The sequence below is a fragment of the Corapipo altera genome, unplaced genomic scaffold (assembly GCF_003945725.1).
Source record: "Corapipo altera isolate COAL_440 unplaced genomic scaffold, ASM394572v1 55, whole genome shotgun sequence".
Taxonomy (NCBI): Eukaryota; Metazoa; Chordata; class Aves; order Passeriformes; family Pipridae; genus Corapipo; species Corapipo altera.
This window is the reverse complement of record NW_020884882.1, coordinates 6886884-6913181: the sequence shown is the minus strand read 5'-3', so window position 1 is coordinate 6913181 and position 26298 is coordinate 6886884.

Below are 26298 nucleotides of genomic sequence, written 5' to 3'. Positions count from 1 at the left end.
CAGGCTGGATGAAGACCAGGCAGTTTAGGGAAGATGCTAAAGTGCCTTCTGGTTCTAGGTCATGATATCAACCCCCCGCTCAGGTATCTCACCCAGGTTAAAATCACTGTGCTTGGTGCACATTTGGGATTGGTAGGAAGCTGTCTTTTCACAGGATATGGCATGGAGGACACCAGCTGAAGTCAAGAACCATACAGATAGATTGGACACACCACAGGAGACTGCAGGCAGGAGGCTAATGCCTGTGCACTTGTTCTTACAGTGAACAATGCTCCTGGGCCCTCCAGCCAGCGCCTTTTAACTGCCCAGATTCAATCTTCCTGGAGGAAGAGAGGAAAAAGGCAGAGTTGAGTGAAGAAGAAATAAATTCTGCAACCTCTCCTGTTTCCTTACAAAACTATGTGAAGTAGGAACAATAATGTTGAAAGCCCTGAGGTGATACTGAGAGAAGTTTTGCCCATTCTATTCAAAGAAACAGAAATGTCTGAAAATTTGCCACTTTTACAACTTAGACATCTCAGACAGTTTAGAGATGTTAATTAGTTTTTCACCTTGAGAGGACAGTGCTCCAGGATTCTCCTCCTTCTCATGTGTGGCATAGGTGATGTGGGTTTTGTGGTCTCACCCTTCTGCTGGGTGGTCCATGGTGGAGCAGGAGTATCTGCAGATGTCAGCCACAGCCCCTGCCCCTGGCAGGTCACTCAGTCTCCGGGCTGGCTCAGCCCTTCCAGTCACCTGCTCTGAATGGGAAGAGCCTTTAAGTGCCCCAAAGTGAGGGAAAAGTCCACGTCATCGCCTTGGCTGCAGATATATCAGCACAGGCTCAAGAACCCCAGCTGCTAGAAGCTCAGAAATTTAGAGGAATCCTACAGTAACATTTTTCTTTGGCTTAATTACCGAAATAGACAAATGTGAAATTGGCCCATCATGAAGATAAATAGCAATAAAAAAATGCAGTTGAGAAAAGTGTTCCTGCTAAATTATAATTAACCACCCACCAGCAGCTACCTGACAGAGGTGAGAGGGGAGGCTGTGAGGAGCCCCTCGGATCGGCCGTCAGCGCTTCCTGTGATGCTCCTCATTGCTGCACCTCCGGGGCACTTAATGCCCCATTTTGCTTTCAGTGCAATTATAAAAGGCCACTTACATTTGCTACCCCCCTCTTTGTCTCCCCACCCCAAGATCTCTAATAGTCTAAATTATCAGCAAATTGCCTATTTGATAAGGGCAAGCCATTTTGCATTGAGAACTGAACTATTTCCCACTTCTGGGGGATAATATTAGGCAAATAACAAGCATCATTCTTTTGACATGTACAATTATTTGGCAAGTGTATGTTTGAATAGCCTGCTCCTTTGTGTGACAGGGTCCGTTCGCCATTAGCATACTTGACAGATGAATATGCTGGGTCCTTGTGGAAAACCTGGCAGTAACCATGGTGATTGGGAGACAATGTTTTGAGTGAGGGATGTATTATCAATTTCAACTGGAAGTGGGTAAAAAAAAAAAGTGTACACTAACGAGCTGTTCTGCAATCCAAGAGAAATACATTGTTCCCAGGTAATTAAACCAATCTTGGTATTAGTTTTAAACTCGCATAAATTAGAGGCAGAGGTGTCTACCTATTTTGCTGTTTTGCTGGTTCCCCAGGGGAGGTTTTTCTCCTTGATGTTTAATTAAATTTCCTTTTGAAGGGAGTGAAATGTGGTTTTCTACATGCTACAAAGTTTTGGGGGCCCCAGGGCAAAGTGGATCACCAGGACACACCCTTGTCCCCGGGTGTGTCATGGAGGGGAGATTGGTAGCCAGCCTTAGCAGCTCGCACCATCTTTGGGGTTACTTTGGCTTTACTCTGAGTTTTCCACTAAAAGCTGTGGAGGGAGATGTTGCCCTCCTGTCACTGGTCAAAGCAAGAAGCTCAGCAGCAGCTGCAGAGATCTTTTCTGACCTTGATGAATGAAAGCCAAAATGCAGAGTCTTGTTCCCACCTTGTGGATGTGATTTCATCCCAGGATAGCTCTGATATTTGTACTGGGTCCCAGCTCCTCCTGTGCACTCAGATTTCCCAGTGGAAGTTCTAGAGAGACAGGCAGACACTTGTGGTTACCTGGTGCATCAAAGGGACAGCTGTGGATGCGGCACCAAACCATCACAGGGAGGAGAGGTATCCTTATGCCTGCATTTGATCAGAGAGGCTACACTTGTGCCTCTTCCCTTTGGGAAAGAGACTAAATAACCCACAGCATAGCAATGCTTTGCACTGAATCTTGCCCTTTTAAGTCTGTACAGAATAGGTGAAAAATTTCTCCATTTTGTCCTGGTAGTTACTTTGTACCAGCTTCGCCTGGGAATAGACTGGCACAACACCCAGGCAAAGAGGATCAAGACCAGCTTTTCCTTCAAGATATGTTAATAATAAAATCATCAAACTGAAACCATTGCCTAGTCCCCCTCTGAACCCACTAAATCGCTGTCACGTGTAACCCCGCTTTACTGAAAAAAAAGGCAAATTATAGAAACAAGGTTATTATTAGCACTTTGATTAGGAACATATTCTCTACAGTCCTTCATTAGAAGGAATGTCCCTGCTTTTTTAGACACAAATTTACCATCATTTCCCACACACCTGGTGCTCTCTCCCTTTTATTATTGTAAAATATCGACTTGGAAAATGCTGAGTCAGGTGCCTGAGGTCAGAGAAGTCAATTTTTACTGGAGTACTGAAGCCTTCTGCCTTTCAGGACTTTTTTTTTCCCTTGCCTTTTCCTTGTTACTGAGTCTATTTCGGGCAAACATATTTTACTTTTTTGTCTCCCCCACCCCCAGCTTCTGTCCCCATTACTCTCCCTGTTTTGGACTTTGGCAGGTTGAGAGCTACAATTAGAGCCAGTGTTTATGGTGCTGGCCATATGGCTCGCAATGCAAAACACCAGCTGCATGGGAATCTCAGAATGAGCCCTCCTCAAGGTCACTGTGCACACAGAGGGGTGTGCCCGCCCAGGTGGGACACGCAAACCTGTCGCCCTTCGATGTTTGATCACACACGTACCCACTGAGTGCCCCTGCTACACACTAATGCCAGAGCACCTGCAGAGCCCTGATCGTGTCACAAAGGCAGGCACTTTGCACAGCACTGGAGCTGGGAACGTCAGGGGGCTTCTGCTTCCTCTTTGGGAGACCAGCTGCAAATTCCTGCAAGATTGCAGCACTGCCGAGCAGCTTCTTTCATTCTGGCACCTGTGTGGCTCCCAAAGCTTCCAGCCAGCTTGGCTTTTTGGAGCTGCAAGTGCCTCTCAAGTTTTTTTCATGGGGAATAAAATGCAAGGTCTAGGCCAGCACTGGGGCTGAGGTTTCCCTTTTATTAGAGGGTCTTTTACGGGGAGTTTGGCTCCCTGGAAGAGCAGAGAGCCTGTGTACCACTGGTGTAGAGCCACATGGACAGGGGCTGTCGGAGCAGAAAGCACCTCACCTGTCCTGAATTAGATAGATTTCTGCTCATTTTGTTGCTGCACTGACCCTCTCCTTCCCACCCCAAAGGTAACTGAGTGCGTGACAAACACTGCAGTTCTTTGCGTGATCCATAGTCTCAGCTGTACCAGTGACAAAATCATGGCAAAAAATTTCATTTCTGTAATCACAAATGGGTTACATCATGTCTAAGGAGCAGAGCTTTGTCCCAGATTGTGCAAATTATGTCGTTTAGGGGAGAAGAGTGTTCAGATCACTTACTTTTGGTAGAAATAGTCCTATGAAAAGCAACCTGAGCACCTTCTGCACCCAACTGCTTTTCAAGAAACCTTGTGCTAAACTGACCAAGCTGAGATTTCCTCTGGGTCTCTCATGACATCGGCACTTATGCTTTTAAAGATGTCACATTCATAAAAGAGCAAGAATGTGACCTGACTGAGGCAGGCATTTCCCAGGCTGTTTATCACCCTCCGATAAATGAATGAGAGCGTTTGATGCTTACAGGCTCTAACTAGACCAGAAGGGCACTCTCTGGGACCGTGCCAACTGCCCTGCTCTTCTCAGAGAGCATAAAACTACGTGTCCCAGGGACTAACACATGGGCCACTGAGCAGCTCGTCAGCCTGAAGGAAGCCAGGGAGCTTTACATATCACCTGCCTCTGAAATGCATCCATTGCTGCGTGGAGGATGCCCCTCTTTAACAATATGTGGCAAAGCCATGCAGCAGTTCAGCATGGGGAAGGTAGGAAGGCTGACACAGCTACCTCAAACTGCCAGGAGAAATTAGCCCAACACTAGACTTTCCACAGGGAACAACCTCCTAGCCCCTGACAGTGTGACTGTTGTGGCTGACTTAGGACCCAAAGCTCTAATTCTCACCTAAAAACCAGCAAGCAAGATCTAAACCTATATGGGAAGGGATGGGAGAGGTTTCCCAGCTAAACACTTAATTCCCAATGCTGTTAGCTGTAGTAACGTTCAGCCTTTATATGGTGCCCACAAAAAATAACAGATAAGGAAAGAAGATTGAATATAGGAAATTTCTCAAAACATTAAGGAGTTTCATCAGTAGGTCTTTGGAATTCTAAAAGAGAAGAAAAGTGCCTTAAAATAGAATAGTTAAAGTATGTAATAGAAATCTTAAGTGAGAGAACACGAAGAATTAAAATAACTTAGTATTTCCCCATTACCTTGTGAAATCCCAATGCCCAGTCACAAAAAGCAGGCACTGGGTGGCAGTGGAAGAGAAAGGCAGAGGGGGTGATGAGGCAGAAGTTTTTTTCTGGGATCAAATGTATTCCCTCCCATATAGACAGAATGCTTAAAGCATGGACATCTTCCTGTGAGTTTTTCGCAGTGCCTAATTTAGGTTTTACAGTGTGCAATGCTTTGCACATGGCTGCAAAGAGCAATTGAAAACATCTTAATGAGGTACTTGGGCTCCTTACATAGTCCATGAAGAGAGCTGGTGACTGACAAACAGCTGAGGAAGCCTGGGAGCGATCAGAGCAGCTCTGCTCTGTAGAAAACACAAAGCACAGCACAGTATGAACTTTCTCCCTTCAGGCAGAAAATAATTGCCTGCCTTCCCAAACCAGGGCACTTCTGTGCCTACATGTCACTGGATAAAGTTTTCAGCTGAGTAAAGCACAAAATAGGAATTAGCCATCTTCAAGGTTAATCAGTGTGGGATGGAGGGCTTCTGGGTTGAAATTTGGGGTACAAATACCCCCTTGCACTTTGCTAAACCAGTTTCACCATGCAAGGCTCTGAGGAACTGCTTGTTAGAGAGAAAATCCAAACCTGGTGGTGAATTCTGGCTTCGGCAGCCAGAGTTGGTTGGGACCTCATTGTTACCTGCACACCTGTGGTTTGACATGGATAAACTGGGTGGTGAGGGGAAGAAATGACCAGCCTAATTCTCCTGTGAGACCCACACCTGGCTGATGTGCTGACCTGGACTGTCTCCAGCAGTGGAGACATCATTTTGGGCTTCTTGATGTTCCCCATCATGAGGCAGGGCCCACTGGTGAGGTGCCCAGCCAGTCATACCCCTCATGCAGGCTTTTCTGGGCTATAGCAGCCAACTAATTCCGGGGAGATACAGAATGAGCATTACTGCTAGACATAGGCCTAAAGACACATTAAAACATAATGAAGTGTCTTAATCACCCTTTACAAGCTAAATTTATCACAGGGAACCCTGTAAAATAAAAGTGAAAGAGCAATTCCACAATGATGCTTACCCAAGAAGGATTGAGAGATATTATTTGTTGTTAATGACTGGCAAATTCATTGCCGTCTTATCCGCAGGAATGAAATTTGTGGGGATGTGGAGCAAAGGCCCTGGGCTGCACATTCTGTAATCAGCTCACGGCACCTGTTAAAACTGTCTGGGAGCTTGGTTACACTGATGCTCTAATGCCCAGGCGCAGGCATGTCTGCTTCTAAATCCTCTGCTAACCTGGGGCTCAACAGCTTTGTGGCCCCTCCAGATCCAATTGACTCCATCAGCAGGATTTTCCTTCACAGAGCCCAGGGGGAGAGAGCAATGATTTCTGCAGCTTCTTTAATGAAACCAAGATATCTCAGCCTAAGTGGTATCTTCCCCAGCATAATTAAATATTTGGCAGTGGATAAATATTCAGGGTAAATACCGCAGGTTCTCAGTGTCTGCTGGGCACCTGCAAAGTTGCTCTAGCTATCCATGTGCATCCCCACCAGACGATGCAAAGCTCAAGGAACTTCTGGTCTTTCCTTTCCCCATCTCCCTGTGGCCCTTTTGAAGCTCCCAGCCCTCCAAACCTGCACCATTCACTGCAGCCAAAGGGCAGTGCAGGCAGAGATCCCTCATGATCACTCTCTCCTGCAGGTCGGCTGCTTGTGGAAAGCCCAATCCAGCCTTCAGTGCTGCCCTGAAGAGCGAGGGTTTGATGAACATGCTGAGAGGCCAGATGGACCACATCCCACCGGGCTTCATTACAGACCTTTGCTCTGTTCAGCACAAGTGGTCAACAATCTCTGTCCTCTAGATGTGCCCTGATGTGCTCTTTTCTGTAGCCTTAATGACAGCAACGCTGTGTGTTGTGAATGCACAAAAATCCATAGACATGGCAGAACGGCTCTTCACTTGGATTTGCTTGAAGTCTCCAAGGACCTTGGGGCCAGGGGAGCACCCAGCTGCCTCTCCAGCTGAGCCCTTGCCTCTGACTGCCACCAGGGGTATATCCACAGGGCAAGCCAGTGCAACCTCCTCTAAACACAGGGGGAGTAAATTTAAATAACTGGCTTTCCAGCACAGATTCACCAGACATCTCATACTCCCCTGCTCCCATCTCATGCATGTCCTTTCTCTGTGTACTTTCTATGTCTGTTGATGTGCTTTAATGTACCATAACTCTGCTGTTTGCCTGCTCCAGCCCAGGCCAGTGCAAAGATGAATTTTTCTTCATAGGACTAATTTCTGCACAAAGCAGCAGGGGCGGGATGCACTCTTGAAGGATAAATGTTTTAGGACTGTTCCCATGGACATATAGGAAGCCTCAAAGCACAGCTGGAGAGATCCAGCTAGCTGCTTTACCACTGATTCACTGCATGAGTGTGGATAAATAAATCACCTCACCTCTTTCTGCCCCTCATATAAAAAGAACTGATGGTGCCTTTCCTTTGTTAAGCACTGTGAGATCTCAGGGTAAGACCCACTCAGAGTTTTATTAATTCTTCTTTTGGGCTCTTGTTATTAAGGTGATCTGTGTGGTCATGCACCTTTGAAAATACCAGCAGGAAATAGAAAAAGAGAGTTCCCCAGCATCCAGGGATCAGACAGTCCCATCGATTGCAAACACACAGCCTCATTTAAACGAGTGGGTGCTGTGCACACACAGCAGCTGGGACTGTCTGCTCCCAGCACAGCTCAGCTAGATGTCCTGAGTAACCTCCTGGACACACTTCCAATCAAACTGATGGAGCAGGAAAAAAATCCTTCTTTATACATTTGCAGCTCTGCCATCATCAGAAGCCAGTGGCGTTGCATGACCTTCCTGCCAGCAGACGATGGCTGAGCTGTGTATTTTCCTTGAGGGTCTCATATATCGTCCTCTTCTAAAATGTGGCTGAGGCAGGTAACTGTTTGTTAGCTGTGTGCTGGAGGATTGTACAAATACGGCATCTTCTTGTCCTTGAAGAGCCTATAAATAAATGGGCTCTTACCTTGACTGCAGACTGCAGCATTAGTCAACACTCAAGCAGTTCATTTGTAAATTTGTACACAATAGAATCCAAGACACTTGAAAAAGCAGCAGAATGTACCCTTTCTGTGTGCAGCTGGATTTCGTGCTTAAGCAAACTGCCGGACTAAGAGGCAAAGAGACCAAAGGTTCATATTTATCCACAGTAACACAGCTCAGGCAGCCGTGGTGCTTGTGCTCCCTCCCTTGCCACCACAGCTGTTCTCCCAGAGCCTTCCAGGGTGGTGAAGGATCCCATCCATCCCTTTCCCCCAAAGAAATAGTCACTATAGTGACTATATTGCATAGTGACTATCCATTCCTGGGACACGGGTTTTTTATTTGGCCTTGCAACCTGAGAAATGACAGGACCAGTTCTCCTCCCATCATCTATTCCCTCCCTACTTCCCTCCTTTGGTCGGAATAGAAAAAAACATTACGGTCTGCCCTGGCCGGGTTTGGGTACTCAGAACACCTGAAAAGCAGGCCAAAAGCAGTGCCCAGGAGCTGGATGTCAAAACACAGTATTTCTCTGCTAGTCACCTGTTGGGCTTTTTTAATAATGTTATAATAATGGTTATAGTAATTTTTTTTTAGCTCTTATTAGCCTGGATGACTTAATTTATTCCTCATTGACTCTGCTCACTCTATCACTTCCATAATTTATATTGTTTATGGTCTTGCCACTTTAATTATTTAATTTTGCAAAGTATTTTGGAGCCTTGTTTGTCCAGTGCAATGTACCGTGTCACCCTGGCATGTCTTGTACTGCTGTGATTTCTGGCAGTCCTGCTGTACAGGAAAGCAAGTGGCAAAGCAAAAGGAGGCCTCAGCCTTGTCATATATATGAAATGAGTCCAGATGATGGGTCTTGTTTCTTGAGCTATGGTCTCTCACCTCAGTTGCATTGTGTGGGATCCTGTGTTATTAGTGAGGCCCAAGGACAGGCTCTACGCAAAAGCCTCTGAAGGAAGAATTAAAAACCATCACACGCTTAGTGAGGCTAAATGAGTATTCAAATTGGCTAATAAAAAAGTAATAAGGAATGCCTGCAGCCCTGAACCACCTAAAGAAAATCAACAAATGTCAGCTACAATGCAAACACTTTCTGTGGTCAGTGGTTGGGATTTCAAAACAAGGCAGGGAGGGCTTGTGGGGGTGACAGAGGAAAACAACATGAGAATTGCAGCTGCTGGAGGAAGTGTGAGGGAAAATCATGGGAGAATTTCTCACTGAAGGCAAAGACAGAGCCACTCTGCAGATCTCTCAGCTGAAACAGGGCACATAGACTCCTGTTTCATCCTGTCAGGAGGAAAACCTCACCTGGGTATTGTATGCTCTTCTTGAGAGCTGAACAGTGGACCAACAGGCTTCTTCCATTAGCTCAAAAAACCTTTGAGCTCAACCAGTGTCTCCCAAGGACGTCTTCAGGTTTGGGTTCAGGTTCTTCTAAGCCATCCCCAGGCTGCTGGAGGGATGTTCTTCCACCAGGTGTGGTTTCATGAAGTATAAGCAGCTTCCACTGCTTCACAGCAGTCCCATAGCACAGTCCAGCTTGGGGTGCTTATCCCTGGGCTCACCTCCCATAAAGATCAGGGCCCACATGAGGCTCCCCACCTTCAGATGAGCAGAATTCACATCTGGTGCTTCCTACTTCCTCTCATCAATGGTGGGTGCTTAAATTCCATGTCTTATGCTGGGATAGATAAAGTTGGTGAGATGTGTGCTATTCAAGGGGAAACACCACAGTGCACAGCATAGGAATAGGCTGCCAAGCCACCATGTCCCTCAGTCATCCCACAGGGATGAAGGAGAGGAGGAGGTGATGGTGGAGATGTGTCTCTCAGGAGTGTGTGAAGAGAACTATATTAGAGATTGTGAAATGCTCAGGTACCCTGGAGACCATAGAAGTATCTATGACAAGACAGTGAGAATAATTAGCTCGACAGCTGTGGGTACTGATCAGGAGCATTTTTAACAATATCCTGTCATGTTTGGGTCTATTACTACAGTCCAATGAGGTGTGATACCATTTTTCCTGGTGATGGCTTTCTTTCCAGGAAGCATTGAGGTGCTCTTACATTTCAGTAGGTACCTGGAGGGTCCTTGGCATATCCTGCCCCTAATTTAAAACTCAAAGCACCTTTTAAAAAATGACAAGGCAGACAACTTGAGTCTAACAGACATGTGGGAATAAAGTCTGCCTCTGCAGGGCCATGGTGTTAGAGCGTAAATGAGCTCAGAAGCAGGCCAAGCAAGATTTAAAATGCATACTTAAATGGGTAACAGGATTTCCTGGCCTTCCAGGCTCAAAATCTTTCCCTCAGCAGGCTCTCTTATGTTATTTATCTCTTCTGCTCCAGAATAGTGGCTTAGCAGAACAGCCAAACTTCAAAATACAAAGGACCAAGGGGGGGAAAAGATGCACCAAGTGTCATTCTCAGACACTTGGTGAGTGTACCCCGAGTTCAAGCTGGGGTGACAGTCTGCAGGTCAGAACTTGTGTCTTCACAACAGGCTTCTCTAAAACCCTCCAGAGCGATACCTTCTCCCTGAGACAAGCGCAAGGGCTGGCAGAGGAGGGAAAAGTAACATTGACTTTCATACCACAGCTAGAAATGACAGGAGTGTGAAATAAGAAAATCCTGGAAGAGAGCCAGGGAATGTGTTTTCCAGAAGCATATAATCTGTAATTGGGCTAATTCTGATGTATTTGTGTCTCCAATTCTTTGTTTCCCTGGTGCCTGTATAACTCTTGATTGGAACATTTGACGTCGCTTTTGTGAGTTCCTAAATCCAATCCTCTCTGATGATGTACATGAATGTGCATCTGATGGATGTTTTCCAGCACCTTTTTGTTGCTTCAATTAAGGGATAATGAACAAGAATTGTTCCTATTTGTAAAACATCTCCTGCTATTTCCCACTTCCCAATTGGCTGGACAATATGTCTTAATTAAACACAAAGCCTTGCAACTTCTTTCAGGGGAGAGAGACAAGGACTGGGAAAAGAGGAAGAAAAGGAGGAGGAAGGGAGAGGTGAAGGCCTTTTGTACTTTCAGTGACTTGCTTGCAGAGGCATTTTTGATTTGTTGTACTAATGGTCACACCTTGCGGTTTTCTCTGAGTCTGCTACTGGGGGGAATGGATAAGGACATCAGAGCAATCTCCACTCAAATCCATAACTTTATAGAATACCAAAATCGATGCCTCAGGGAATAAGAAATGAGATGTAGAGCCTTTCATTTTTAGTTATCAGACAAAAATCTAGTTCATCTCCCAAGATGCAAAGGGAAATAGCCATCACCTGGATACCTACTAGGTCCTGTGTAACAAGCTTATAGATAGCACATAAAAAAGGTAAAATAAAATAAAATAAAATAAAACCAGAAGACATTGCACTGTATCTGTCTCAGCAGAGAATTGCAGGAAAGATGAGGTCACAAATTTTTAGCAAACTCATCACTTTGGGTTGATATATACCAGGGTGGGGGGTGAAGCTCCCTTTGTACTGCCTCTGCTGCTGTGTGAAGGGAGAGCAGGCATGTCATGCCATCTTTCACCAACACACAGTTCACTTGATTATATGATTCTAAATCAAATCTATCCGGATCTGAGCACAAGCATAAAACATGCAATTTCATGTTTTAGCCCAATTAAAGGTATTACAGAGTGTCATCTATTCTGCCCATGAAAAAGCAGCGTTAGCCTGATCTTTTGCCTCTGAGATCTCATCCGTCACCCAGTCAAACATGTCTGTTTTGTCATCTTTGGATAAAACCCACAATGGGTTACTGTGTCAACTCTAGGTCTGTTAGATCGGCTGCTCCTCCTGCCTCGCCTTCTCTTTCTAGTGAGTGCAGGGTGTGACATTTGTGGGGAGGATCGGATTACACGCTGCGGTGCCGTCGCTGACTAATCGGATTCCATCTGCCCTTCCTACTCACTGTCTCTGCCAAACTTTCCCATCCGCAGAGGACGAGGGGCAACCGCAGGAAACCCTCACCCCGCATGGGGATCCTGGCCCCTGGTTTAAGTGGAGCCATATGTTTAATGCATAACACACAACGCTGGCAAAGGAGGGAGGTGATAGAAGTCTTTGGAGCCTGTGTTACACATGCAAATATCGCCCGTGAAAGGCAAGTCTGTCTCCTTTGACACTGCTTGTAATCCTGATGTCATCCTCTTCACTCCCTCTCACACACACACACTGTTTATTTTGTCACGGTGCATCTGAACACAAGACTAAAACCCTGTGGGGCACCAGAATTTTGCACATTTTCTGAAGCCAAGTCTTCATCCCCACAGAATATGTACGTTTAAATATAGAAAAGGGGAGGCATGACAGAGAGATGAGGGAATTGTGTCTGCTCTTTGTCATCGTAACATAACTCTGTAGTGGCATCTGTGAGCCTAGAGCAGCTCCAGCTGAAATAACTGGCCAACCCTTCCTGTCTGCTGGGATATCCCAAGCAAACCCATGCCCTGAGCTCTGCTGTTTCTTTGTATTTGCTCCAAGAAAGCTAGAAGCAAATATTGGATCTGTGCAGTGAAAATATTCCATTTGCTCTAGCGTATCTAACCCATCTGCGGCTGAGAATGAGAAGACACCGATAGATGTTAAACTCCACAACTTTTTGTGGATACAAGAAAGCACATTAACCTATCTGGATCCTGACATCATCTTTTGGTTCACAAAATGAAGAGCAGCAGCATAAGCATCTCCCATTGCTCTGCCTCAAAGTCCAGATCTGCGAGCACCTCCCCAGATAAGGAAGAAGAGCTGAATTTCCACAATCCCCTCAAACTCAAGCTTCTCTGAAGCTGCCAGTGAAAGGATGAACTACTTTGTTCTCTCTGTTGATACCATGTAAAATGTGCTTAGGTTCTCTGGAGATGGAGGTTCCTGTAACAAGGAGATAAGCTGGAGGTAGTGTCGGCTCTGGTGATAGGGACAGGGATGTTTGAGTGCTGGACACAATGCTGAGGCTCTCAGGAAGGCATCAAATGGGCTGATAAGGATACTCCCCATCCAGGCAGAGCAGAGACCTGGTGGTCAGACCTTTATCTTTCCCCTCACATGGGCTTCCTCTTCTCCTTTGTGATAAAAAGCCTTGTGCTTAGACCAAGGGAAATAAAAGTGCCAAACATCCCTGGGGCTCTCCTTCCTCAGGAGGGGACTGTGCCAGCTTGGCATTCTTTCCCCTCTTCTCCTCCTTTCCTTCTCAATACCCAGTCTTTTCCTGGTTCCTCCTCTCCCATCCCTGTTCCTCCTGCCTGTGCTTTGCCCCAAGAATCAGCAAAGCCGGGGACATCCTACGTGGGAGCATTGCTGCTCTGTGCACAGGAGATGCCTTAAGGTTTTTTTTCTTTTTTCCACAGCAACTTAAAAAAAAATAATTCTGCTAGCCACTCAATAATTAATGCTTACGAGCACTGATTCAGCATGTCAGGAAGAGAATTTTGCACTCTTATTGTAGTCTTTTGTAATTGAATCTTATGCTGTTATATTAGTGTGGCCCCAGGTGAGTATGCAATAGCTGAGGGGGAAAAAAAGGTAAGATAAAGGAATTACAATAGAGCCAAGCTAATGTGAGAACAAGGCAATGTCTTCTGTGCCTCAAGGTGTTAAGTTAATCTCTGATAAGTTATTAACTTATTAATGGGCTGAGAAGGGATGAACTACTTTTCATCCAAAGTCCCAAGTGCTCCTCTTTTTCTTGCACATGCTTCTCCTTGTCAACTAATTCTCCTTCGGTGCTACTCCCCCATTGCCCTGCCTCCCTTCCTCCCCATATCCTATTTCAGCCATAATGAAATCTGCTCAGAGGAGCTTCTCTGTGGAGTGATCACATCGTGCTCAATGTCTGGGATGTGGAGACTGCAGGAGAGATTCAGGGACAGAAGTCTGAGAGGATGAAAGCTAAAGAAGTCATTTCAGAAGTTTTTAATTAATACTTCCTCATCTTGTTGACTAATCACTGATGTGGAAAAGCAAAAAGAGTGGTATTCACATTAAATAAAAGGACTCAGAGTTACGTGCCTCCATCCCAGCTCCCAACCCAGGACTGGGTTCACAGTGAGTGTTTCTGCACTCAGGACCTGGTGTATGATGCATTATCTGAGGTCAAGGCCTTTGATTCCAGTTTCTCCAAAACCAGAGCAGGAATTTAAAACTGATGAAATAGACTGAAATTCCGTAAAGCTTGAGGAAAAGCTTCTGTTGAGGAAAGGGGGACAGGTTCTGGCTCATTCTTGTGAGATGTGATTTCTCCTCATAGCTGGATTCCCTTTGCCACTGAACTGTCTCAGTCATCCCCTCTTTTAAAGCCACTGTTGTGCTGAAGGGGGCTTTTCCTCACCATCCCCATTGAAGAGTTCCAGAGCACTGCTCAGAAACCACAGCTTGTACCCTTCTCCAAGTCTCTTCTGCCAAGGAGAGGCATCTCCCAGTGATGCAATGAGGTTGTATTAAGCTGGTGATCACAAGGTTTAAAGCTCCCCTTTAGAGTGATTCAAAAAGGTCCAGGGTTCCTTGCCAGAGCCATTCCTTTCACCTGGCCAAAAAAAAAAAGGAAATGGTTAAAGGGTTCTGGGGGGTAAGTGGCCATCCCCCTTGGCCCAGAGGAGCAGGCTACAGAGGGTTGGCATGTCAACTCAACAGACTTCTGACATCTTGACTGGACCAGAGACCTCCCTGCAACACCCCACCAGAGTATGACACTGTTTCTCCAGTGTTAAAAACAAACTGTGCTTTCAAGCTTCCCTTCCAAGCTCAGACACTGGTGCTGAGGTTGCAGGAAGCAGATAAAAAGGATACTGTTCATTATAATCTGCAGAAGACGATGAATCTGATAATTCTTCCATATGAAAAATCAATGACCTTTTAGCTGGGGAAAGGCACAGGCCATTGCATGCCTTAGCACAAAGCAGGAGGGGAATAAAAAATAACCAGCAACCAACACCCAAGGGGTCTTCTTTGAATTGGCTGAGGCTCCAGCCCAAATCTTTTTGTTTGCTCAGAGACAGGTTGGCATCTCTGTCTGTGCTGCTGCTGCTGCTGCTGCTCCTGCACGGGGTAGAGAGCTCATCAGAGCATGAAAGAGATTGTGATAAAGATACACTGACTGCCAGCCTCCTGCCTTTGGAAGCAGGCTCCACTTCATATCCGAATGACATCTCAAACACCAGCACCAGAGAGGGGGAGGGAGGCAGCTGCTCTTTCTTTGCCCTTTCTGATTTTGATATTATGATTATTATTTGCAATTATTCATTGCTAGGGCAGCTTCTAGAGTATATAAATAGAGGCAAAAGAAGTCCCCTTTCCCCTTTCACTGCTTCAGTGCATGCCACTCTTTCATGCTGCACCCAAGCTGATTGAATTGTTTGGTAGATAAAAGCCTTTGTTGAAGATTCCCCTGCATTCCCACTTTGTGAGCTATTCCCATGCCAGTTCTGCTTTCCAGCAATATCAGCTGTGCATATAAATGTTCAGACTTATCTGGATGAATCCTCTTCTGCCAGCCAGCTGTTTGAAAGCATTCCCTGACACCACATGCCATTTGCTCTGTGGAGGTTGGCTGGCACTGGGATGCTGCTGTCCTGCCAGGATGTGATGTGCTTGTCACCACGATGGGAAAGGGGTAGAACTCTTTCCATCTCCAGGGCTTGCCCACAGTGGGTTAGTTCATCAAACGGCTCTTGTAGCCTTTGCCAGGTGACAGCAGCTTCAAGATGGTTTTCTGTCAGCTGAAGTTCATAATTCATGCCAGCCTCACGGGAGGGGACCATAGGAACCATTACCAAAATACTTCTTGTGTCACGAAAGCAGTTATACTCAGAAAAGCAAGATGTTTTTTGAGCATTCAGCCAGGAAAAAACAACGACCTAGAGATAACCAGGTTAAATCTGCACTGTCCCAGATGCCTGATGAAACCATTGGTGTGTTGTTTCACTGGGTTTCAGTTGTCCCTCTGTAAATGGGGGGGGAGGAATAACAGCATTGTACCACCTCACAAGGACACTGCCAGGATGAATACCCCAGTGACTAAGGTCCTCCAATGACTAAGGTCCTCACAGCTTCCATCATTAAAGGCCACTGAATGCTCAAGAGAAATCGTTTTGCTCCAATAAGGTAGTATAAGAATATCCAGGAAAATAAGGTTTTCACATGCCAAAGAGTAAATTCAGGGAAGGACAAGGGAGACAGTGCATATCCTACCAACCCCAGTAATCCAAATTGTCATTCCCATTCATGTTTATGAAATTTCAAGATCTGTAAGCATTTTGACAAAGACCTAATGCTTGGCCAAATACCCAGGAATCAAAAAGAAATTGTGAAAAACCTCATGGTTATAACCACACCAAAAATACAGGGAAGCAATCCCAGACCACAGGCAATACCTCATTGTCAGATGGAGATAATCATCCAAGCAGACTCCCAAGTGGTGAACTCCAGTGACAAATGGGAGGCAGACCTCCTCATAGACATGGGAATGCAGGCATTCTGTGTGTTTTCTGCATAAAACCATAAATCATCCACAGCATTAAAATGGCTGGAGTGCAGATAAAGGGTCTCTGTGAAGCTGAGCAGGAATCTGAGGCCTCCTTTAAAATGCAGAATTTGGCATCTAGTTAGTGCTTAGCTGATCCACGTGAAGACACTTGCCCAAACTTGCATCTACAAGCAAACCTGATCACACAGCTTTTGGTTAGAAGCTTGATCACATCTGGCTGGTTCCTCCCAAGAAACCATCTCCTGAAGATGCTAAGCTGGTGTGATGAATGGAGCCTAGCACAGGGGAGTAGTTCAAACACAGGTTTGATTTTCCTTGCTTATCAATTCCTGTTGCTAGGCAGGGGAAATGTGACTTATCCCCTCCATGCCCACCTGTGTTTGATCATGTACAAAACAAAGAGGATGACTAATTTGTAACTCCCCCGAAGAGAGAAGTGGAAGTCACTGCACTTGTACTGTTTCACCTGTCCCTTAACCTGCACTTATATCGCCTTTTGTGCCCCCAGAATTATTGCCCTCTGATCCAGCATTATCCCATGTTGACTTGTTGTCATATTCATGGCAGCATTACATTCCCTCGGGAAAAAGGGCCCCTGGCAGTACTGCTTTGAGAGACCCTTTATTATATTGATGCCAACAGAGATTGCCTCTTTGATAAATGAGCATGTACCTATGAATAAATACAGGAGTACCTTTTATATGTATTGTATATCTGCAGTGACAGCGTAGAGGTTTGTGCAGGCGTGTGCTTTTAATATGCATGGAGGACACAAGGAAGGAGGAATTGGCAATCGTGGGTTGCTGCCTATATATTCCAGTGACAAACAGAGGATCCCAGACTGTCATCTAGACAAGATGTTTCCATTGCATCCCTCTTTTGAAGCAGCTGAGAGATACTCACTCTGCACTCCGAGTGCGTAGGATACTGTTTGGATGCAACAGGATCTCTCTCTGTGAACTTGCAAGCTCAGCAATGCTGGCCTGTATTCCGGTCTCTCTTGAGGCAAGAAAGTGAAGGGAGATGAAGCTATATATATATTCCCAAACTGGCACAATGAAGCAATTGCATATGAAAACTATTGTCCTCCTGGGAGGTCTTCCTGGAGGTACTGAGTGCAGGGTTGCCACTGGAATGCTTTGGCACAACAGTGATTGGGAAGAAACAGATCCAAAATGGTTCAAGGAGCAACACAAGACTCCAGAGCCCATTTTGGTTACCCAAGCCTCTCAATGAACAGCACCACTTCTTCTACAACCCTGGGCCTGAGAGCCCACACCGACCCACATTCCAGGCAGAAGTCTCTATCTGCTCCCCTGGGTAGAGAGCAGAGCAGGAGAAGACCACCAGACAGAAGTGATCCCCAGCAAGAAGTCAGTGCAAGGATAGAGAACATCATCTCACTGAGGAGCTCAAACAGTAAAGCTTTCCCCTGAGTGCTCAACTGAGATGTGCCAGGGACCTGACCAAATCAGACTTCATCCTCTAAGCCAGCTCTGCAAGAGGGGAATTGGGAGGGAAGGGAGAGAGCACCTTAGCCATTCTTATACCTCCTCAAAATGAGCTCACCGTCCCTAGAGGAGGGAATAGCAGCCTGCCCCTTGCCAGTCATTTCCCTTGCCTCTTCCTGGGAAGCAAAGGAGACACATTTCCCAGTTCCTGCTGACCCTGCCTGAGCAGCTCCTTGCTTTATTCTCTGAAAAGTTAAGAAGTTGTCTTTGAATACCATAACGTCAAGGTGATGGTTACCAAGGGAACAGGCCAGGAGAAGGTTGAACTTTTCTGGGTATTTTTTTGTGCTTTATCTTGGCTGAAAGTTTTTCCAGATGAATTAGATGGGTGTCTTTCCATCCTGAAGAAATAAAGCCACCATCTGCTTACAAAAAGACTAGTAAGAGCCAAAACGGATAGCTCAGATTTCCCACAACTGCACACTACATTCTGGGGGAGTTACCCTCAAAATCACCTGTGATGGGAAAACCCTGTAGCACTATCAGCAGTTGTGATTCCAATCCAGGGACATAACTAGGAGAGCCCTGCAGTGATGAGTTTAAAACTGGAGTTGCTTGGAGGCCACAGTAGAAATATAGAGTAAAAATATCTCCAGAGCATAAAATAGAAAATTGAACCAGCAACTTGCCTGAAGTAAATCAGCAAGGCCCTCAGAGCACCTGCATTTCCATGGAGCTATGTCACTCTCACCAAGACAAAATTCAGCTCTCCAGGAAAGATGATGAAGCTGAGGTCTAAACATAAGGCCTCCCACACCACATCGTCATCCAACCATGAAGTTGCAGGGATGTGGAATGACTTCTGCTGTAATAAGATGTCACAGTTGTGAAATTAAAATTAGTTAGCTAACCAAAAGCAGAGCCTGAGGCTGGGCTTCACATGCCAGTTACTCAGCATGATTCCTCCTGGTCACAGAGGACTGGACCTCTGCTCTTTTAGGAGGTTGGTTATCCAGTGACCAGGTTCATTTTTCACACTGCACATGGCAACTATTGTGCTACAGCTATTGGTCATATCTTTGATTTGCAGTGCTGCTGTTACCCTCAACAGCCTGCCTGAGTTAAGTGAGATACAGAAACCAAGGTATGGCCATTTTAAGTGTTGAATACCAGCTACCGCCAGTTTTTCTCCTCTAAGAGCCCTGCCAAGCATCCTTGCCTTCTGCACTTCAGTTTGGATCTCTGTCAAAGTCTTTCACCAGGAAAAACACTTTTGCTAATGAAAACCTATAGCTTTGCTGGCCCCAGTTGTGAGTGCTGCTAATGGAGGGTCTCAGGAGACCCCATTTTTGTACAGCAGAGCCACTTGACATTAGTCAATATTAGTTGCCCTTCCAGTCCCTGATAGGGATAGGCAAAAAAAGCTCTTCCTACTGCAAGGAAAGAGCTGGCTCTTCTAAACAACTAAATGTCAAGGCAGGTCAGCCAGGGTGTAATCAGCTCTCATGGCATAGCCCTGAGCTGCAAAGCTTTGTACCGGTGGCCAAGCAGACTACTGCTGGGAAAGAAACTCTTCCCCAGCTCAAAAAGGAAATCAAAACTCTTACCTCCAGCTTGGCCTACACAAAAGAAAACCCAGCTAATCAGGCTGATCAATCAATGAAATATGGTTTTGAAAGAACAGGTTTTGATTTGCAGACAAATATCTGTTCCCAGCACTGAGGTGCATGTGGGTTTTGCCGAAACAAATGTTCTAGTGCTGAGTTGCTGGGACTGAGGGCTTTTCTCTACCCTTTCCCGAAGAAAATGTCAGTGCAAGAGGCCTTCATAATCTGTTCATGTGCAGCCTTCACACTCCACGTGTGTGTGTGTGTGGCACAGGGAGCTGAGCAGTGGGAGCTGCCAGTCCAGGGGACCCTGAGCATAGCTCTCACCAGCACACATTCATCAGGCACTGGACAGGCACACTTCCAGCTGATTTATTGATATTTAATATTTAAATACCAGTTGATCATTTAGCCCTGGTGAGTAGCTGTTCAGTAACAGCTGAGAGGAGCCATCTCCTTATCAGCCCACCCAGCCTCCTTCATCACTTAATGCCAAGTGCAGAGACCTTTCCTTGCTCCCTGGGCTTGCTGGGGGGCTGTGCCACACTCAGCTCAGCTCCTCCAGCCCTTGCTGCCCTTCCTACCCATCCACCCTGCTTTGCTCATGTCAGAGGCCTCTTAGGATTCACAGTATCAAGACCCAGCAAGGAGATTCATTCAAGGGATCTCCTAAACGGGACTGACAAAGCTCTGTTCCCCTCCCATCATCCTGTGGGGCAAACAACCTCTCCCCAGCTGGTGTCCATATCTGTTTCTCAGTGTCATTTTTTGCTGTGCATCTCTTTAACCTTATGCATCTGACTTAAAACTGCCCTTTCTTAGCAAGCAAGGACCCTGCCCGGCATCTAACAAACTGCATCAGTGACCTTGCAATAATAATTTGCTATCCTGACACATGCAGCTGGAGCACAGGGGACCTTGTCCGCTTAAAAATCACCACCACACTTCGGGGACTCTGCATCCAGCAGTACCTGAGATGACTGAAACAGGAAGAGCTTTTGAAAACCAATTTGCTCTCCTCTCTTTCTGCCTCTTTGTTTGCATTTTCCATTTCTCTCAGCGTGGGGGATGAGGCTTGGTGTTCAACTCATGTTTATCAGTGCTTGGCTCTCCGATTGTCACTTTACAGCCCTGTCTGTGGGCCCTGCAGGTGGCACTTGCTTCCCCCTAAAGAAATAGCACCCCCACCATTTTTCTTCCAACTCCTGTCCAAAAAATAAATAGTACAAGAATGTTTCTGATGGTGTCAGGCTTCATAATAGTTCATTCATTTCAACCCTAAATTTGGGGCTGAATTTGAGCTGGCAGTAGCTCTTTAATATACAGGACCTGTCTTATTACATCTCCGTCTAATGCATATTTGGGAGCTTTCCCTGAAAGCTCTTGTATAAAGGAGTATTATGACATCAGGAAGTCTAAAAGTACCTGAACTGCAGATGTGATAAATTCAGCAGGATGATACGTGCCTGGAATTTGTTCTTGCCTTTTTCCATTGGCAAATGGCCGCCTGGGCTCCATCCCTCGGGATAGCTGTAGAGAACAGCCAGTTTGATGAGCCTAACCAGCCATTGGATGTCACTTTGGCTCCACACTAATTCAAGGGAAACAGCATTTATCTGGCAGCCAGGCAGCCAGCTCTTCGGCAGCTGAGAGTTTAATTATCAAAGGTTCAGGCGAATCTTGCTCTTGCTATCTCCAACCAGCTGCCGCAGAAAAAGAGACCTTCTGGCCCCATCCAGAAGTTTGTGAAGCTCTTGCAAGTTCCCTTTTGCTGCTAAAACGAGTCCCAGCCCATTTGCCCTTTCCTGTGAAAGCTCTGGGCTTGATGCCACCAGAAAAAGGAGAGAGTGAAAATAATACAGTGGGGAAGGGCTCCAGGTGAACGGGGCTGAGCAAGCAGCAGTCAGGAACGGGAGCACTGGGCAGACTCCAGCTGGTGCCTTGATCCAGCCGTGGGGGCTCACTCTGATAGATAGTTATGGGCACAGCTTCTTCAAACTGCAGGATGTTGTTCTTTCACAGCCTCATTCTGCAGGAGCAGAGTGGAGCCGCTGTCTGGCTTGCATTCAGTCCAGACAAACTGTGTTTCTGCTGGTGCATCTCAGCCTGAGAGGTCACAAAGCGAAAAGCAAGGGCTACACCTGCCCCATCTCACCCTTTGGCAATCCAGAGGGAAGGGAGGGGATAGAATGGTGCAGAGAAAGCAAGATGAAGGCAAAGCAAGAAAAGAACAGTCTCTGCAAAGACAGGTGTTTGCACAGTATTTCTGCAGGAGTACAGGCCAGAAGGTGCATCAGGAAAATAAGGGGGGAAAAGGTGACCTCAAATGAAGCTATCTTTCCCCTCAAGAAAACAAGAGACCAATGTGTAAGGAATATAGAAGAGGTGTTGGGGTCATGAGGGGTGTCCTGCTCCACTCTTCACTCACCTTGTCCCAGTAACGTGGTTCCCCCACATCTGGGTTCAGCTATCCCTGGATTCCTCCCCCAGCCTTGCTATCAACCACATCACAAAACCAAAAGCTGTTGGTACTCTCCCAGGTTCTGCTCAATATCCAGCTCTAAGTGAGACGCTCAAGACCAGAATGCAGTGCCATTTCCAATAGATCCTTCGCACTTCTTTGGCAGGGATGTCCCTGCCCTTTCAGTCCTGCACTGGCTGGTTAATAATAGGACCACTTAAGTGCCTATCAGGAGAGTTTGTAACTAATGTGCTAGTGATGCACCTGCTTTTCCTTATTCTCAGGCTCTCTGCAGACACAATCAGACACAATTGGCCATTCTCAAGGCACATTTATCTTTTCAATATGAAGGCAAGAGACTCAATTATCTTTTTCAAAAGTAAGCTAAGATTCTGGCGAGCAAATTAGTTATCCTCCCCATTCTTCTTCAAAATGCCATCAGGAACCATCATAAGCAAATACTATCAATCACCATCTGTTTTGCCCAGTCTGCCTGAGCTAGCAGTAAGGATCCACATAGGGAAATACATTGTCTCCACTCCCTATCCGAGAAAGGGCTCTCCAAAGATTGGGAATAATTTTTGTAGTTGAGACTCCAGACTAGATGCAATAGAACTAGAGACTCAGGGAATGTGTGAACCTGAAGGAGATGGAAGGAGCAGGAAGCCATAAATATCTATTACTCCTTGGATACCTAGGGCCCTCCCTGCCCCTTTCCCACCAACTCAGATTTGGAAGCCACCCAGCCAACTGCTTGAGGTGGAAGAGAAACACACTCTGGTAGCAAGTTCCTGCTAGAAATTTGATCTTGGGCTCCCCCTTGTAGTCCAGAAGCACTGTCGCTAGGGGCAAGCTGCCTTGGGTGTCTCATTTTTCCATCCTGCATGAACAAAAGTGTTTATTTAGCACCATCTCTCCAGGGTTTCCCCAGCTCCCTGGTCTCCAGACCTGTCAGTTTACTTACAGCATCGCCAACTGCAAACTGATTAGTCCAGTCCCCCTTCTCTTCTCCCCCATGGTTAACACTTTTATTAACAGCAAGGGAGTGATAATGGGGAAAGATGATCAAAGCTGCTGGTATTAACGCAGGGGATTAGCAGTATTTGTATTCCTGATCAGTGCAGTCTCAGTGTGGAGAGGGAGCCGCCACAAATCAGCCTTTTCCGACTGAGAGTTGCAGCAGTGCCACTACCTAAATAGCTGCTGGCTAATGAGTCCTTTGCAGCTGGCTGAGGGAACAGCTTGCTCACTTGGCTACCTCCCTCGCAACATAATGTGGCCAGGCTTTCATCCACAGCGACATGCAGGTACCTGATCTTGGATTTCAAACTGCTCTTGAGGTCCTGGTGAAAAGAAAGGTCCACTGTTGAGCTCAAGCCAGCTGGTGCTGAGCAAGCAACTGAACTGCTGTGGTCAGTTCACAGTGGAATTGCATCATTATCACAGGGAGGAAAAACACAACTTACATCCTGGTCTGGGACTTTGTGGGAAGTTTAGTGAGCACCACACTGGGGGAGGGAGGGAAGCCAAAAAAAAAAAAAAAAAAAGAACCTATACCAGGTTTCATATGTAGGGCAGGAGACTGAAGTGTTCTGCAATCAACTGAGGAGAACACATGTGGTGTTGTATATTGATTCCACTGATACTTCAGTGGACACTCAGTGGCAGGCAGGGATGCAGGGACAGTCAAGGTTGATGGCCACCACCAGCAAATCAAGGTGAAGAGGCTTCACCTGGAAGGGACTGAAGATCAATGCAATGGGCAAAGAGCAAACAGAGGATACTGGGATCAGGGGGACAGGTGAGAAACACCTTTGGGGATACAGAATACACTTCTTATGGAAGAATGAGGACACAAGGAAGCTGTCCACTTCTCTACTGCCTCCCCTGATGAGACTTTCAGGGGGTCCATGACCCCCATCCTCAGAATGCCCACAGAAAGGCCCCATTGCAGCACCCCCTTCCAAGCACAGAGCAATGCATGGATGCTCAAAGATGACCTGAGGAACCAAGACAACTCCTTTCCAAACCATCCAGTCTGTGTAAGCTGCTCACACTTCAATATTAAGCCAAACACATTAATCTAAGACCAGGGTATTCTTAAAAATAAATCTTTAAAAAGGGCAGGAGAACAGAAGTCTTGCCTACCAGGTTTGGGCAGATTTTGCTGTCAGCCCAGCAAGAAAAGTGCAGCCTGGGTTTGATTTATAGGTTTGAACACTTCCATCTGGGCCACAAGGTGCTTCCTTAGGAGAACTAGCTGGAGATTGAATGGGAGCTCTTCTTAATTATTACCATTAGGAAATAAGGATCTTAAAAATATTATTTGGTTGCATAGAATTTAGGGTCATTAATACCTTCATGACCACCTAGAGTTATCTTTGACTATCTGTACAAGTATTTCTTCCCCCCAGCCCTAGCCTGTTGTTCATCACTTTCTGTCTCTCCTCTATGCAGTGCAATAATGTCATAAGGGTTTATTTATATCATCATAATTGGTTGCTGTGGAGACAATCATTATGTCACAAGTATAGGCCAGGGAGTTCTGGCTGAAGAACGAATTACAAATGGGCCATGGAGGTGAGCCCTGATGTTTTAGTGCACACTCCCATCCTCCTGCTCACAGTAGGGACCATCTGCATCAATACACAAGCCCAACTCCACTTGCAGATGTTGGTCCCACATGTGGCCATGTATAAACACAAGCAGACTTGCTCTGGCAAAATCTCAGAGCAGTTTTTATCCACATAACAGGCAGTGACAACTGAGGGGAGAGGAGACACAGTCGTGAACTACAGGAGAAAGTTGGAGTCCATTAGGGCAAGGCAGAGGCCAACAGAGATGCTCCTAAGCCTCTCCCACTCCCACTCCACCCATTCCTGAGCCACTCCACACACACAAGCCCAGTAAAAATGACTCTGAAGGGGTAGCAAAAGCCCAGTGTGACCCATGGGGAGTAATGAACACTTCACACAAGCCCATTACTATTACTCACTCATCAAAACTGTTGTGGATTATCCCACTGTCTCAACCTTGTAGCACAGCTCAACCAAGATCAAATTTTCTGGAGAAAACCTTTTTTTCCCCCACAGGCTGCTTCCAAGGTCATGACACCTAGTACAGTGTAACAACAGACTGTCATATAAGATGATGTGGACTTCTCACACACTCCATTTCCAGGATGTGTTTGTCAGCAGGTCATGGTCTGCTTGGTCTTGTGTATAATCAGAAGGAGCAAGCAAGAGATGAAGGCAAGTGTTTTTTCTGTGTGTCTGCATCCATCCAAGGTCAGCAAAACCGCTCACAGAGTGCCCTCCTCTCCAGATCTGATTGAAGGTGAATGTAGAAAAGCTGATTGGCATTAGTGGGCTCTAGATAAATGGAGCTGTTCGCCTTGGGATCGTGAGTTCAGAGGAAGGTCAGTTCACTGTTGACCACCATTCATTAGCCTCTGGCAGCGATTCAACCTCAGTGAAATAAGGAACCAGTCTTGGCTTGGGTCCCAGTGGAATGAGAGTCTGTGTCACTGCAGTTGTTGTCCTTGCTGGACTCTTGGCTGGCCCCACAGGGAAATAACAAAGCAGTTCAGAGAGCCCATCCTCACGGCTTAGCCCCTTCCTGGGGGATCACCCTGGAGGAACGCAGAGGAGTTTCTGCTGTGTCTCCGTGTTGGTAGGTGCAGATGCAACTGCTGAGCTCCAGCTCTGGCTGATGGGTGAATACCAGATGCTGCCACCAAAGAATTACAGCAGGGAAAAGCTCAAACTGAAATGGAGGAGGTGGGAGAAAGGTTGAAATCTCCTGTGGACGAAGTCAAGAGAAAGGTAAATAGAATTATTGCAGAGCAACTCGCACATGAGGACAGGAGGTAGAAAGTGAGGTTAGAGACTCATGTAAGGACCCTGCTCTGCTCCATTGCTGTTGCACACCTTTAGTATTGAGGGGGAAGGAGAAAAGCCTTTTCCCACCCTCCTATCCCCCTTTGCCCCATGCCCAAACCCTGTGCAGGGTCTGCAGCAGTAGAGCAGCCCTGTAGCCCACTCCTGTGGGTTCCTACAGTGCTGGGCCACATGAGACTCTGGGAAAAGAGGGAAAGACCAGCCAAATGAACCATCCAGGTGGCCTGTGGGACTTAAATTGAGCATTCTGGTACATACTAAAATAAATGCAATAAACCAGGTCAGTATCCCTTGCGTGAAATTCACTTATTGTTTTAAATCATCGTTATCACCATCATAATTAAAATCAAGCAACAGCTTAAAGAAACTAATGAATATTTTTATACGTGAACTTATCACAGGAAGGGGGAAAAAAAACCCATAAAGTGAAAATGTGCCTGTATTGCTAATAAATATTATTGGAGGGACTCCCAGCTTTTCACATTACCACAGTGTGATATGACAGCCTATAATGGATTACTCAACTGCCCGAAGCCATTGTAGGAATAAATCCCTTTTAATATTCATGTGAGGTCTTTGAGAAAATAGATGTAAGCAGTTAATACTTTTCTATAGACAAAACAATGCAGTTTATCAAAACAAAACGTGTGCTTGAAAACAAAAATCGCAA